This window comes from Leptinotarsa decemlineata, unplaced genomic scaffold (genome assembly GCF_025532065.1).
Source record: "Leptinotarsa decemlineata unplaced genomic scaffold, Ldec_3_MD MMD2_tig00026328_RagTag_RagTag, whole genome shotgun sequence".
NCBI lineage: Eukaryota > Metazoa > Arthropoda > Insecta > Coleoptera > Chrysomelidae > Leptinotarsa > Leptinotarsa decemlineata.
This window is the reverse complement of record NW_027412688.1, coordinates 30531892-30546817: the sequence shown is the minus strand read 5'-3', so window position 1 is coordinate 30546817 and position 14926 is coordinate 30531892.

Sequence of the window (14926 nt, the reverse complement as noted above, 5' to 3'; positions counted from 1 at the left end):
TGACGATTTGAACATATAAAATCACATAATCTGGCTTGCTTCATTGGCTCAGTGAGATACTGCTCAATTAACCTTGATTCCCCTTGGACTAGGTTATTGAAATTAAATAATTCCATAGGTATGCTTTTTCTCGGTAGAAAATGATCATCAAAGGCAGCCAGTAGTTTCACAATTGTTGATTTCTGGTCTTCGTTAAACGTATTATATACAGTGCATTTCTTTAACTCAAAAAATTGAAATTTGGGATTGAAAATCCTCCACATTACTCCAGAAAAGTAAGAAACAATTTGGATACTACTTTACCCGGTCATTGGATTGGACGTCGAGGTCCTACAGAATGGCCAGCCCATTCGCCAGTTTTGACACCTTTGAACTTTTTTTTATGAGGCTATTTGGAGCAAAAGGTGTACGAAACTGAACCTGCTTCAATACTGTGTTGGGAAATGTTCCGCGTGAAATATCGGATGGACTGTTCATATTTCAAAAAGTTCAAGGCAACCATTTCGAGCATCTTCTGAACTGACCCCAGGCTTGTTACCTTTTACTGTGTAGTTAAATGTCTATGTATTCAGGCAATTATTGAGTGTTTCGCCATTTTGTAGTAGTTGAAGATATTGACATTATATCCTAGGATTGTGAAGCATTTGTCAGGATCTTCAAAATATTTTTCATTTAATATTTTTCCCAGATGGCGCCTTGTCGCCATCATGAAAGTTTCATCTGTCAATTTCACTTCAGAATAAAATATTCATGCATTAATTTGATTATCCCAAATTTCACTTTTTTGAGTTGACCCGAATCTGATCATCTATTCTGAATACATAACAAAATTCCTTTTTGTGGGTTCCAAAAATGTATGATACTTCCAAACGTAGAGAGAAAGCAATTTAGTTGAGAATGAGGTATTCACAAAGATGTTCAGATAATGCATGTAATATGAAATAGTAACGATGTATAATTTCACTATCATCATCCTCAATGACAGATTTCGAAGTTTCGAAATCAAGCACGTAATTTATTCATAACATTTCGACTTCATGTTACGGAATAGTTGAATCTACTCATATCATGGCGACAATATGTAGAGATATTCATAAACTTTTTGTATTAACATAGAGAAGCAGAAAGCTGGAAAATGCCTTTTCCGAAAACTGAAAAATTTATACTCTCCTAAAAATATATCCCCCCAACGTATTCAAAAAATACAGTCTAATGTGACATTTCCACATTACCAATGATCAGCAAGATCAGTTGGTTCTATCATAGGTATTTCTGAAGAAAACCCCTACGGGATTTTTTGGCCCTTTAGTAATATGCGGTTTTGTAAACCCGTAGAGTTTTGATGGAGAAGTAGAAAGCCAGAACCTTTCTTCACAAAAAATTGATACCTTCTGAAAATATATCCCTTTCAATTCAGACATGCACTTATGAAACATACCTGTCTTTTTCTCTCTCGAAAAATCTATCAAAATACCAAATTCCATGAGTCTTTATTTCCAGAGCAACTTTCATCGTTTTTCAGTGTCAAATAAAAAAAATAATTTGGCAATTTCGTCAAATTCTCCCCATAATATTGCTTTCACGTAGTTTCGAAATCGATCATGTCAAAATTACTCTGATATGACAAGAGTCAAATCAGAAACGAATACTAGTGATTTTTCTAAATCTGACCAAACTATTGCAATAACGAAGTTCTGGAATTATTCATGTCAGAATTACATTGATATGCATTCATCAACTAAAAAGTAATATGGAAGAAAAATTCGAAAAACATTTATGTCATTCAATGATCCCACTAATTTTATTTTGGGACTTTCATCTAACTTCTCTCTACTGGATTCAACAGGTTTTGGAATCCATCGAACTTCATCGAAATCTGTCATTATCAAAATATTCATAAGTGGAAATATATTAAACGACATATCCTTCGAATATTATTTACTTTTACTTTTTTATGATTACGATGAAATTCTGTATAATAAAATTAACTCTGCTGAGTTCAAAGGAGTGATTAATCAGAATTTTCATGGACGTTCCCAAATTGAATTGAATTGAGATATTAAGATAATATAGTTTTCAAATTTGATGCCCTCATAACTTTTTTTATGATGAACAAATTACGACGATATCGGAATAAAAAAATCAAATTTTTCGATATTTCTAATTGAAACTGAATATACAGAATATACAATCGGGCTCATTAGAGAGTACCTACTCTGAAAGAATTCCGATTTTCAATTCTGGAATATCATTGACTTTAGGTCGATGATTGTCACTATCTTGCACTGACGAGTGGCTAATGAGCCCGAAACCGGTCTGCAAGTGTGCCCATTCCAAAATTGAGGCTCGACTCTTTCAGTTGTATTGCCAATTGCATATGCAGGAAATTTTCTGTGAAGATTCCTACACTGACGCCTGTCAGATATATTCCAACGCCATTCGTGGTATTATCCAGTGGAGTAGTAGTTTCCTGATAGACGTCAGTCCATTCAACCTACTATGTAGGTATATGGAGACTGGCCTGAACGTTTTAAGTTCATTTGCTTTAGATTTGTTGACTGCCAGTCTTCAAGCATAGCCCACTGACTAATAAGAAAACTTGGAGTTATATGTACCAACGAAATTTTCTACATTCTTAGAGTTAGTTATATTTACTCAAATAAATCAGCCATGACTCTTGTGCTTTTCCGCTGTCGCTCAATCTTTCGTTAATCTCCGTTAAGGTCGGTTTAGGTTTCTCAATAATTGTATTAACGTCATCATGCAAACTTTATAAAGTATTACCAAGGAACTCCTGGGCGTCTTGATGCGCATGACCCATGAATCGAGGGGCAAAACTCTGAATCTGACTTTTTAAGCAGACTGTGTTCACTGAAAATTAATTCATAATATTTATATCCTGATAGACTCCTCAAATGTCTGCCTAGTGAATGTAGAAATAATTCCAATCGGTTGAGAAATATGTTTTATAGGGGTGCTTTCGTTTTGAATGCATGGCATTGTACCTATAAAAAGAGTTTGTCATTGAATAAACTGATTTCTTTTCTCTATGGAAAATTCCGGAGCTTCAATAATGGGGCCTAGACTGCCACGCCATTGAGCCAACAAGTATTGAACTAGCAACATTGCTGTCAAACGTAATATATTTTGGTAGATATTCATTATCATTATTATAATTTTCATCAGCCCATTTATCTACTTGTCCCCGCGTGTTCAACAACAATCAATACATGAGTTGTACTAGATAGTGAGTTCATTACCGAAGTCAGCATTCGCAGATTGGTTTCTCTCATTTCATGCTGAAAACATCAATCTCCGCGATCATTAATAACATTTAACATTAACCTTTCAGTGTCAGTACGAAATGTGGAGTTGCTGTGTTAATTTACTCCGCCTTTGTTTCGAATGTAGCGTGAAATGCCGAAATGAAGTTTGTTTTTGTGGTTGCCGTTCCGATTGCGTATTTCCAATTTTCTAGAATTCAGTTGACGAAATTCGTTTGTGATGAATATTCTGAACACATGCTTCTGTAACAACCGAAAAGGAATTGATACCGGATAAAATGGGGTTACTTTGTCTACTTTGAAGTTTGAAACATCTGTCATTGCCAAACCATTAATTAGTGTGTTCAGCTAGTTCAAGTAAAACATGGATTGCTAAATTAACATAGTAACCCAAATATACATACGTTATTAAAGCGTAATCACCATGCACATTTGCCTCTATTGGATGAAATGAACAAGCTTCCTTACGCTGGCCAATCAGATTTAACGGCAATCGGCTGGCGGGATTCATTGTTACAGTGTCGAAGTGGCCCGTTTCGTTTCAACGCCTGTGGTGTGTACATGTATTTTGAAGTTTGCAATTTTTGAAATGTCAAGTATTGATACGGTTGAAAATATAAAATGAAATTTCTGTCGTTCTTTAGTGCGACTCTGTACAAGCAGCCTTGTCTGGGAGACCACGTGCACTATGCAAGATAATGTTTTGGAGCACTTAGATGGACAGAGTTAAGTTACAGACCGGCAAACACACATTTCTCTCTGTTTGAAGGTGGTTGACAATGTTTCGTGGTGTATTTCATCAGTTCGGACTTCCTATGTCTAATATAATATGAATTGTTTGAAATTTCTGAAAAAAATTGGAAAAGATTAACCGAAAATAACGATTTTATTAAACAAAACCTGAAATTACAAAGAAATAACATACAAGCAAGAACCAAAAAAAAAATTGAAATAATAATTAATTTCAAGCTAATTTCAAGCTAAAAATCAAAAAATCAATTAAGAACTATTATTGACAAAAAGGGAAAAATAAAAATTGAAAGATTCCAAACCAAGTTACGTCACAACGTTTCAATTGTTAGTATCCACAATCATCTTCGGGTGATAACTGGACTCATTTCTCCGAGATCTGACTATTTATAGGTCGTTCCAGTGCTTTCACCTATCCCCTCTTCCCTCTCTCCGCTTCATTGGTTTTAGCGGAAGATGACCGTTTGGCGGGAGTTGGTCGTTTTTCGCTTGATTAGAGGTTTCCACATATTACGTATCTCTACGCTAGCTTGACTGAATGCGTTGTTGGACAATATAACGCGGCTTCTTTGAATTTTCTCCTAAACCTGTGTTACTCTTTGAGGATGATTTCAGCTTGAGCCCACTTGATGTTATGTTGATGAGTCCAAACATGCTCTGCTATTCCGGATTTGCTGGTTTATCCTCGCTGTGTGTGTTTCTTGTGCTCAGCAATGCGAACTTTCAATGGCCTCTTAGTTTCACCGATGTATGATTCTCCGCACTCGCAGGGTATCCGGTAAATGCAATTCTTGGAATCGCAGTCCGCGTTTGGTGGTCTGGTTTTTGTGAGGCTGCTACGAATAATGTTTCTAGATCTGAAGCAGGTCCTGATGTTACACTTGGACCTAATCCTTCTTATCCTTTCCGATAGTCCTCTGATGAAGGGAAGTACAAGTACTGGTTGTGGCGGCTTCTCCTCTTTGTGGAGCTCTTGCTGTCTTCTAGCTAAGGCCTGTTCTACCATCACTATGGAGTAACCATTCAGTTGTAGGTCATTTTTGATGATGCCTAGTTCCTTTTTGAGACCTTCCTTTGTTTTACAGAGCCCGAAAACACGGTATAGTGGAGTCTTGATGATTCCTCTCTTAGTTGATTGATGGTGGTTGGATTTCTGGTTCAGGTACTGTCATGTGTGAGTAGGTTTTTGATATACAGATGTTTCCCAATTAGTGTCGGTCCTCTTCACGTCTAAGAAAGGCAATTCGTTGTAGACTTCCTTCTCCAGGAATTTCAAATCAATTTATATTATATTAGTCAATGGAAGTCCGAACTGATGAAATAAACATTTCTCTCTTATTTGGTTTGGTTTCAGAGCTTACGAATCAGAGAGCAGGTCAGACTTAGGTCAGACTTATCATACAAGAGGTTTGTAATATAGGTATAATTTGTAGGAAAAGAATAAAATTTTGGAAAATGTGAAATCAACATGTAGGTATCTAATATATACCATCATTAAATCACCAAAAATAAACTTCAATGAATATTGGGAAAAAATGATGAAAATTTATGTTTCTGAGATGAATACTAATGCGTTCATCGAAAAGATCATAAAAGTATAGAACTAGATTCTACGTTTTATATACTTAGATGGGCTAATTGAGTGCTTTGGTCATGAAAATTCAATTTAACGACAAATAACTTTCATTTAATTCAGTGTGTACACTAAATAATCATTTCAACTGACTTCCTGCTGCGAAATTATGATTTTTTTTCTGAAAGTATTTCTGTGGAATCAAAAACTACTCACTATAGATCACTGGAAATGAACTCCATATTGGCTGAAGTTCAGTCATCTCCCCAAATTTTTAAAAATGTTTCGTGTTATATTCCTTATATTTTACCTCACAGAAAGGGTGGACTTGAAAGTTTCCAACCTCAACATGAAGATGGCAGCACTCGTAAATATAAGCTGTTACATTGTGATGTTCATTTGACAGTTACTCACTAAAGTTTCAGCCATTTTAGATGCGCAGTTTTTATGTAAAAGTCGTTTGAGTGAGTTGAGCTCGATTATCGAGCCGTCAATAAATATTTGCATTTGAACGGCAAAACGCCTACGCAAATCAAAGATGAATTCTGTGTATGGGGGCTATCTTATGAAAAAAAACATTACACAAGCTTACTCCGCATTATCAAAACAACGCACCGTCTCACACTTCAACGGTCGCCATAATGAAAATCCACGAATTGCGGTTAGAACTGCTTGACCATCCGCCTTACTTACCAGATCTAGCCCCAAGCGACTTCTTTTTGTTTCCTCATTTAAATTTCGAGCACGGAGGGCACATATTTTCATCAAATGAAGAGGCAATCACCTTCGTGAACAATTATATCGCAGACGAAAACGCCGAATACAATTTGGACGGGTTACAGAGATGGGAGCATCGTTGGGCAAATTGTGTAGAGTTTGAAGAAGACTACTACACAATAGATGAATTTATACTTGAAGTTGGTAATGTCAGATCACTGTTATTGTGACGTATATATCGTAACAGGTTTATTCATCTATTTTTTTTACTTATATTTTCATATGTATGTGTGTATGTGTTTGTTTTACAATGTGTGTCACGTTTTTTTTTTAGTCAAATGACATTTTATAATATTACACATTTATATTATACCTGAGAAATGTGACCTGTCCCATCTAGATAATGTAGCACAAAAGACTAATGAATCTATATATGTATATATATATATATATATATATATATATATATATATATATATATATTTATGTTGAAAAAAAAATTGAAATAATGCCTTTGTTAGGTCGGGAACGTTGTAGACCACCCTCGTATAAGACAGATCGATATAATTAGGACATATTACCTCTGTCCAAATTTATTTTTCTAATCCCAAAATATTGTTTTATGAAATATACGATATTTGCATTCTTCCAAAGGAAATTTATGCTTTCATAAACTCTTCATTTCCTTTAGCAAAGATCGTGATATTATTTTGAACTTTTATTTATCTGTGAAATTTTATGGAACGTTAAATCTCTGAGACGTCTTCCATGGGTTTATGGGAGAGTTTTATATCGCGTGAAATGACTATCTCCCGTAAAGACGACATATATTGTTGAAAATAAACAACGGAAAAGCAAGAAAGAACCGGAATTTTTCTGTGCGAAACTTTAATAATTTTATTTTTCAATGAATAATCACAACTGAGTAGTATGTATTTGAATTTTGAAAAATATTGATTACTCTAGTGATTTGCGGTTGATGGTTCACAATTCTGAAGTGCGACATATTTTATAGTTTTCACCTATTCGAATCTTTGTATGAAACTATGGAAATAGTAAAAGTACAACTTTCAAATTGTTGAAGCATTGAAATACTGTATATTCTTACCATCTCATGGATTGGTTCATTATTAGGAATGTCACATGACAAATGAAGTGTTAACATAGATAGAATTTTCTGGGACTACTCAAAATATTACTAAGAGGATTTAAATTTGAGTTGAAGTCACAACCAACGGATAAATCGTAGTTTTTATATTTTACGCATAATATAATCAATTATTCATGCAATATATCTAAAAATATATCGAACTCACCCAATGTACTCCTATTTGGTGCTTCCTATCTTCAAATTCAAATGAGAAAAAGTGTGTTTGAGATATCATCAACATCTATCATTCGTTTGAAAGAACTATTGATGCCATTATGTGTGGATCCAATTTTTCATGACTCTTGCGCATATATCAGGCTGAATTTGACCAATGGCATTGGTTATGTTGGCTTTGAGGACCGCTGTGGTTTGTGGCTTATTCGCATACACCTGCGACTGAAGAAAACACCACAAAATAAAATCTAACGGGGTCAAATCGCCCAATTTCAGTGACCAGTCCACATCACCTCCACGTGAGATGATCATGCCCTCATCCACTATGGCATGAGCTATGTAGCACGTAGTGCCATCCTGTTGAAACCACATATCATTGGTGTCCAGATCATCCAATCCAAGCCAAAAGAAGTTGAAAATCTAGTGCTTGCTGTTGATAGTGATGGCCTGACAAACATCGTTCTGAAAGAAACATGGATTGATGACGCCGCCATCCCAAAATCCACACCAAACAGTGACTTTTTCAGAATGACTTGGACGCTCTTGGATCTCATGTGGATTGGTATCGTCCCAAATTCGACAGTTCTGTTCTGTTCACGTACTCATTCATTCAGAAATGGGCCTCGAGTGCCTTGGATCCTCCTGCACCCTATCACAGACTGCGGCGATATTTTCAGCATATCTTGCCTTTCATCGACTTAGGGGTGTTGGTCGATCGTTTACTGAACTAATGGACTGAATTTTTCCACTACATTGCGAAAGACATTTTCGGTAGGAAGATTATGCGAACATACAATGAGCGAAGCGCGCGGTACGTTGCTTGATGATAATAACCACCATTTTGATTGAAATCTGTTTAAAATCTGTTTTTCCGTCAATAAGCAGTCGCTTCCATACGAACGACAACTCTCAGAACGACAACTCCAAGGACTAACGAGGTCTTACCTTCTAACGTGTGATTCCTAACACGAATGAAATTCCATGCTGTAAGTGGGACTCAAAAAATGAGGCTGTGAGTGAGGCTGAAAGTCCAAGTTCCGGGAGATAACACTAATAATATAACAACCTGAAGATACCTTATTTCTGAGAGATGTTATGTGAGACTCAAAATTCAAACTACTATCAATGTGCAAGCCACGAATTTTTCTATCAGGTTTACAGGTAATCGCTCGTGACTCCCCTTTTACTCGTTCTAAATCCCACTTGAATGTTATTAAGTTGGTTTCCAAAATATTCAGAGTCAGCAAATTTGCATTACACCTATTTTTGATTGTTTTATTATCTTCGGAAATGGATTGCGCCATCCTTGCGCCAAGAAAATATAGTATCATCTGCAAACAACGTGAAGTTTTCAGAAATATCAAGGCTAGGCATATTGTTGATATAAAATGAAAAAAGAATAGGGCCTGAAACTGACCCTTGGGGAACTCCATATATAATTTTTTTTCCATAACAATATGAACGTGGATCTTCTTCTACAAACTGAGAGAACATGAATTGAAGCATTTCGTTTCAAAGTATCTTCCTGGGAATTCTCAAGTCTCTTCCTGGATTTGACAAGCAGTTCATGTTTTGTTATCATTTGTTTCCATGGGTTTTTGTTATTAGCTTAGGCCTCTTCAGAGATGGGTTAGTATAACATCGGTTTATCCCGTGGGTTGGGCTACCTATCAGGCGCGTCCCCAGGTGGCGGACAGGGGAACTACTAGGGGACTGAAGGCCCTGTCCGGAAAGCCAATGTGGTCTCACGGACGGAGTCGGCGGATTCCTGGTCAGTGGCAGAAATAAGTAGGGTGGGTGGAACTGAAACCCCCCAAAGGCTTTTGCAAAACATGCCACCGTGGACCAGCCTACCCAAGATAGGGTGTAAGAAATCGTGCCGACAGCTGAATGGCCGCAGGGTGATACGCGGTCACAAACGATTCCCTTGGGAAACTAGGCGAAACCTCATTGTAATCAGCCTACCTCTGGTAATGGGGGCTCTGTCAGAGGTGACCAACTCTTCCTTTGCTATTCGTGGGAACACACATGAATGAAACAACAGAAACAATAAAAACAAAAACCAATCCCGAAGCTGGACAGAAGTGCTCACCTCAATCTGAGGTGATGGATGGGGATGAACAGAAATGTCCATCCCAATCTACCGCTTGGAATGAGGCTGGACATAGCAGATTACCTCCAACAGCAAGGGCACTTCCTGTGGAGGGCGCCAAGAGCTCCGCCTTGAATAAAGGCAAGGAACCGGCTGCCCCCGCAGGAAAGCTCCCTCACTTGTGCACCTCCATGGAGGGAACCTCAAGAAGGTTGAAGAAGCCGCGTAACGACAGTAACATCGCTGCACCTTCCAAAACCTTCGCGGAGGCCACCGTGAGATACCTCAAGGTTGCCAAGGAGAGTGTGTGTTCGGCGAGTCTTGGCCTATACCTGCCAATATAAAGGAGATGTCTCTTAGTGACCTGTTCACCTTCCTGGAAAGGACAGGATGGACGATACAGGATGGACGATGACCTAGGAGGCGACTCCTCGGAAGGATGTACAATGGGTCACATGTGGCCTAAGTGCTGTGAGTCTACACTCACCCTCTCTACTCTACAGATACATCGGTTTATTACATTTGGTTTGACATTGTTTCCCTCGTTCTATGTTACTACATCTTGAATCACTAGTAGGTTAGAGGGACGACATTTACGGCCGGGCTTCATCTCTAAGGTGATGTTCTGTCTTTCTTCTTCTCTCTTATGTGCGGTGATCTAGTCTTTTCTTCTTCTGCATTGGTTGTGGTGGTTTGGTCTTCTTCTTATTTCCTGAGCAGTGTGGAGTGGTGTACAATAGCGGTAGTCAGTTGTCGAATAGGGTTGACGTGGTCTCACTTCATGGCCAGATAGTGGATTCCAGAGTATCCATTATTTGCCTGTGTTCCCAGTTTCTTTGAATTCTTCTGGTGGTCTCACTCAATTGTAAGATGTTTTTGAAGGGTATTTTGAGATTTGTTCATTTTCTAATTGTCTACCTTCTGACAAACAATATTTTTTTTACATAAAACCAATCGATACAATGTTAAATGCATTTTGGATCTCTTGTAGCCCTGATCATTTCGGGACAATACTGTAGACGGAGGCCGAAATATAGAAAGCAGTGTCACTGCTGTGTCAGAAATGCCTCCTCATCATCATCATTCTGTAGTATGTACCACTACACAACAAAAAACGACCAATTTTTCCTCTCTTTGAGGTCAAATTGAGAAGAATCTTTCATATTGGAAATCGTTTGAACACGACTGAAATGAAAAATCGACAACCGCTTCTAGCACCAAATAGAATATCCTCGCATAATAAATATTTACTGTTATTGATCTCTGGGTGTTTCCGACAAATAGCCAAAACAGAATCAAATCAGAATCGAAGCATCTGATGTGGGAACGTCCGAATTATCTTTACGGAGTTGCGTTTGAACTCTGTCGGGGGTATACTCAGATAAATTGGACTGCTTTGTAGTGTTGGGGACAGAATGTGTTTGTGTTTACAACGATAGAGTTGAATGAAATTTAATAAGTGAAGCGTTTTGTTGACGAACACGAGCTTTGTTGGAATAGGTTTGGATTTGTTAGAACATTCCAGAGTTACACAACTGTGAATGACTTGTATGTTATGAACTAGAGTTATGCAGAGAATAAATTTCGGAATACTTCAGTTTTGTGTATTATAATCCATAAAAACTCAGTTAAACTAATATTTCAAGGAGGATATAGTTGTGTGACAATATTGTCACAGATAGTGTTCGACTGATTTAGATTGCTCCTATGTGGACAACGTAATCCTCTGGAAACAAACATATGGGGAGCTTTCTTCCAAATTAACATGATTTATCGATCGGTCGTTCGGTAGCCGGTCGGTTCGACGTGGGTGCTTTGTTCACTCACTCAAATCGACCGCCGTGTTGGTCGGTGGTTCGACCCCAGGCTGAACGATCGATTTTCACTTGCTATCGTCCAACCCGTGTTAGGAATCATACGTTGAAAGGTAAAACCTCGTTAGTTCTTAGTTCGCACAAGTTTCGACTTCTGAGGGTTGCCGTTCCTAGGGGTGCGACAGCTGGCTAACAGAAAAAACAGATTTCAACATAACAGATATAATTCCAATGTTTCATTGGTGTTCAAGTGCTAACCTGATACCAGACCTGATATTCTCAATAAATTTCAGTGAATCGCTTAACTATAGAACAAATAGATATCTGAAACTCTTGATTTTACAGTTCTACATTCAATATTATGGTGGACTGCCCATGATGAGAGTCTAGTTGGTTTCATGCACTCCCACGATATGTATATATTGAACGAAAGAGTTTACTGACAAGAAAACGAAAAATTAAATGACGTTACTTCAAATCTAATATGGCCGACGACCCAAGATGACGGACTAGTTTTCAAAGCACCCCTGAGATATGGGAAAAAATGAAAGGTTTCGTTGAAAAGGATAAAAAAACCGAAATAACAGCTGGCGTCAATGTTTTGGTTGTTTTTCGGGTTTCGCTATAGTCTTTGGTTATTATCTTCAAACGTTTCAACTGCAACTGCGGCAGTCATTTTTGGTGCGTGGTCGAAGTACTCTTCTTGACGTCTCAACTGAAGTTTTCATTTCAACCGTGTCATTTATGAGTCTGATTTTTCGCACACTTTCTCTAATGGCGCGTTCACACGTACTTTCAGTGCGATTCGGATGACTACGCTTTTTTATAGCGATTTTCAATGCTGTGTGCCAGATCTTCATTAGATATGTTCTCTCTTCCTTTCTGTTGGAGTTCTCTTGATGTTTGTATATTTCTATGGCTCAAGAATACATTCTTGTTGAATAATGATTCCACGATGGTAGCCTCTCGGTATTTTCGAACATAATCTTGTGTTTCCCGTCGGACAGTGCATGTTCAGCGACTGCAGACTTCTCGGTCTATACCAATCGACAACTCCGCTTGTGCTCGACTAGGCAGGTACCAATTCTTCTTGTCGTCTGACCGAAAGAGACTTCAACACAAGTTCATTGAATCTTGTAAACTCCCGCTGATTTGAGTTGATCTCTGCTGTATTTTGCTGGTCTCACATATTCCGATATTTTTTTCGTTAGTTTGAATACGGTGTTAATTTTCTCTTTCTTTAGAATTTTCCTGATTCTGTTGGTGACACCTTCTATGTATGGCAGAAAGACAGTGGCTTGTGGTTGATCGTCACTTATGTTTCTCTTCTTCTCACTTGGACGCTTAGCGCTGAATATGTATTTTCATTTCGTAGCTGTTGGCATGTAACGCACTCGTTAGGTCCTTCGTCGACGTACCTTTCTTCACCTACTCTAAGCTCTTTTCACTAAGGTGTTGATGACGGTTCTTCGTTTCTGTTTTGGATGATGTAGGTATCGTATGGTATGGTATGGTATGGTAGGTATGTAAGGATCTATCTGTGAGTGTATTCTTCCTGTACATCTTTTGGCCAAGTTGATTACCTTTCTTTATGACTGAAATATCAAGAAATGGAATTTGGAGGTTTTCTTCTAATTCAATGGTGAACTGGACTTTTGAATGAAAGCTAATCAGATGATTTAGGAAGTTCTAAAGTTCTTCTTATCCATGGCTCAGAACAATGAACGTGTCAGTTCTTCGGTTATTTTTCTGAAGTTTGAACGGCTCTTTCTTCAAATTTTTCCATGTGGAAATTCACCACTACTGGGCTAAATGGACTGCCAATGGCCACTCTATTTACTTGTTCAGGAAAGGTTTTATTCCTTCTGAAAATAATTTGTCATTAGTGACTGTCGAAATAAATTGATACCTTGTGGAAAGATATTCTCTATGTAGCTGAGGGATTTCAATAGTGGTATATTTGTGAATGGGGATACAATATCAAAGCTAACTAGAATGTCATTTTGCTCCAAGGTGATCCCTTTCAAATGTTTGTTATAGTTTTTTAGGTACATCCATGATATGGCTATTGTTGCTAGATTCAGCTGTGCAGATGAATGAGAATTCAACATCTAACTTGATCTTGACCTTGGTAATTCTTTCGGAAACGGAACAACGTGTTCCGCTTACCAAGCATCATCAGGAACTGCAAAGACTGAGTCTTATTCATCTCCTGATGATGATTCCTATCAAACTGAAAGAAAAAGAATGTAATCAATCTTTCACAAATTACAAAGAAACTATTGAACAAAGGAATCTTTGGATACTATTATCTTCATGATAGAGTACTGATAACCCTGTTCGTTTCATTTGTATATGAACAATTATGCTTTCAGTTATCAGAATCAACAAACTACTGGGAATGATTTGATTAAAAAACAAACACGGCAGGATTGTTGTCCATTACTCGAATTTAATCATCGCAGTTCGGATTTGAAGAGGTGGACCTGAATTTAGAACCGTTTGTTTGCCTATGAATGATTTCTGCATATTCATTACAAATCATGGGCTGGGATAAGTTACAATCATTCGCAACACCTTCACTTGGAGCATATGAACAGATAAACGTATTGTAGGATTTTGTATGAGGAGTAGGTTAGATATAGTTCATAACTATTCATAGGATGCATGCTTACTAGAAATTGCTAGGGGGACCCAACACAATTGAACATCGGGACAGTTTGATACAATAAAGAAAGCTAAACTCTGCTTTCTACTCATTAATATAATTTTCACTACTTGATTTGGTGATATTTGTATTTATTGCCTAACTGAATATTATAATGAATCGACTGATAGCAATTGCGGTTGACAATGGGTTTAAAGACGAATTAATAAACAAAATGCTTCGAGACGTTTTTCCTATTGATAAGTTAGATAATCAAAATCAAAATTATAGAGCTTTAACGTATTTTGGACAAACAACGTAAAAAGTGGCTTCATTTTTGAGGAAACGAGATGATAAAATTGCATGTAGAACAAATAATACGTTGGGAAAGTTTGTTCAAAATAATAAAGACAAAACATCCAAATTAGAGAAATCAGGAGTATATAAATTAAAGTGTGGAACGTTTCGAATCCAGGAACATCATACGACCTATGTAAATGAGAAAACAAATTCAATATATTCAAATCATCTTCTGAAAGAAAAGCATATCTTTGAAGAAGAGTTCGGAATTTTGCACATAGAAAATAAATGTTCGAAACTGAATCATATGAAAGCAATGGAAATCAATAAACTTAAAAATTCAAACATTTTAATGAATGACCAACTGGATTTGAATAGATCACCATTACTGGACTTGTTCTTTTAAAAACCGAGATAGAATTATT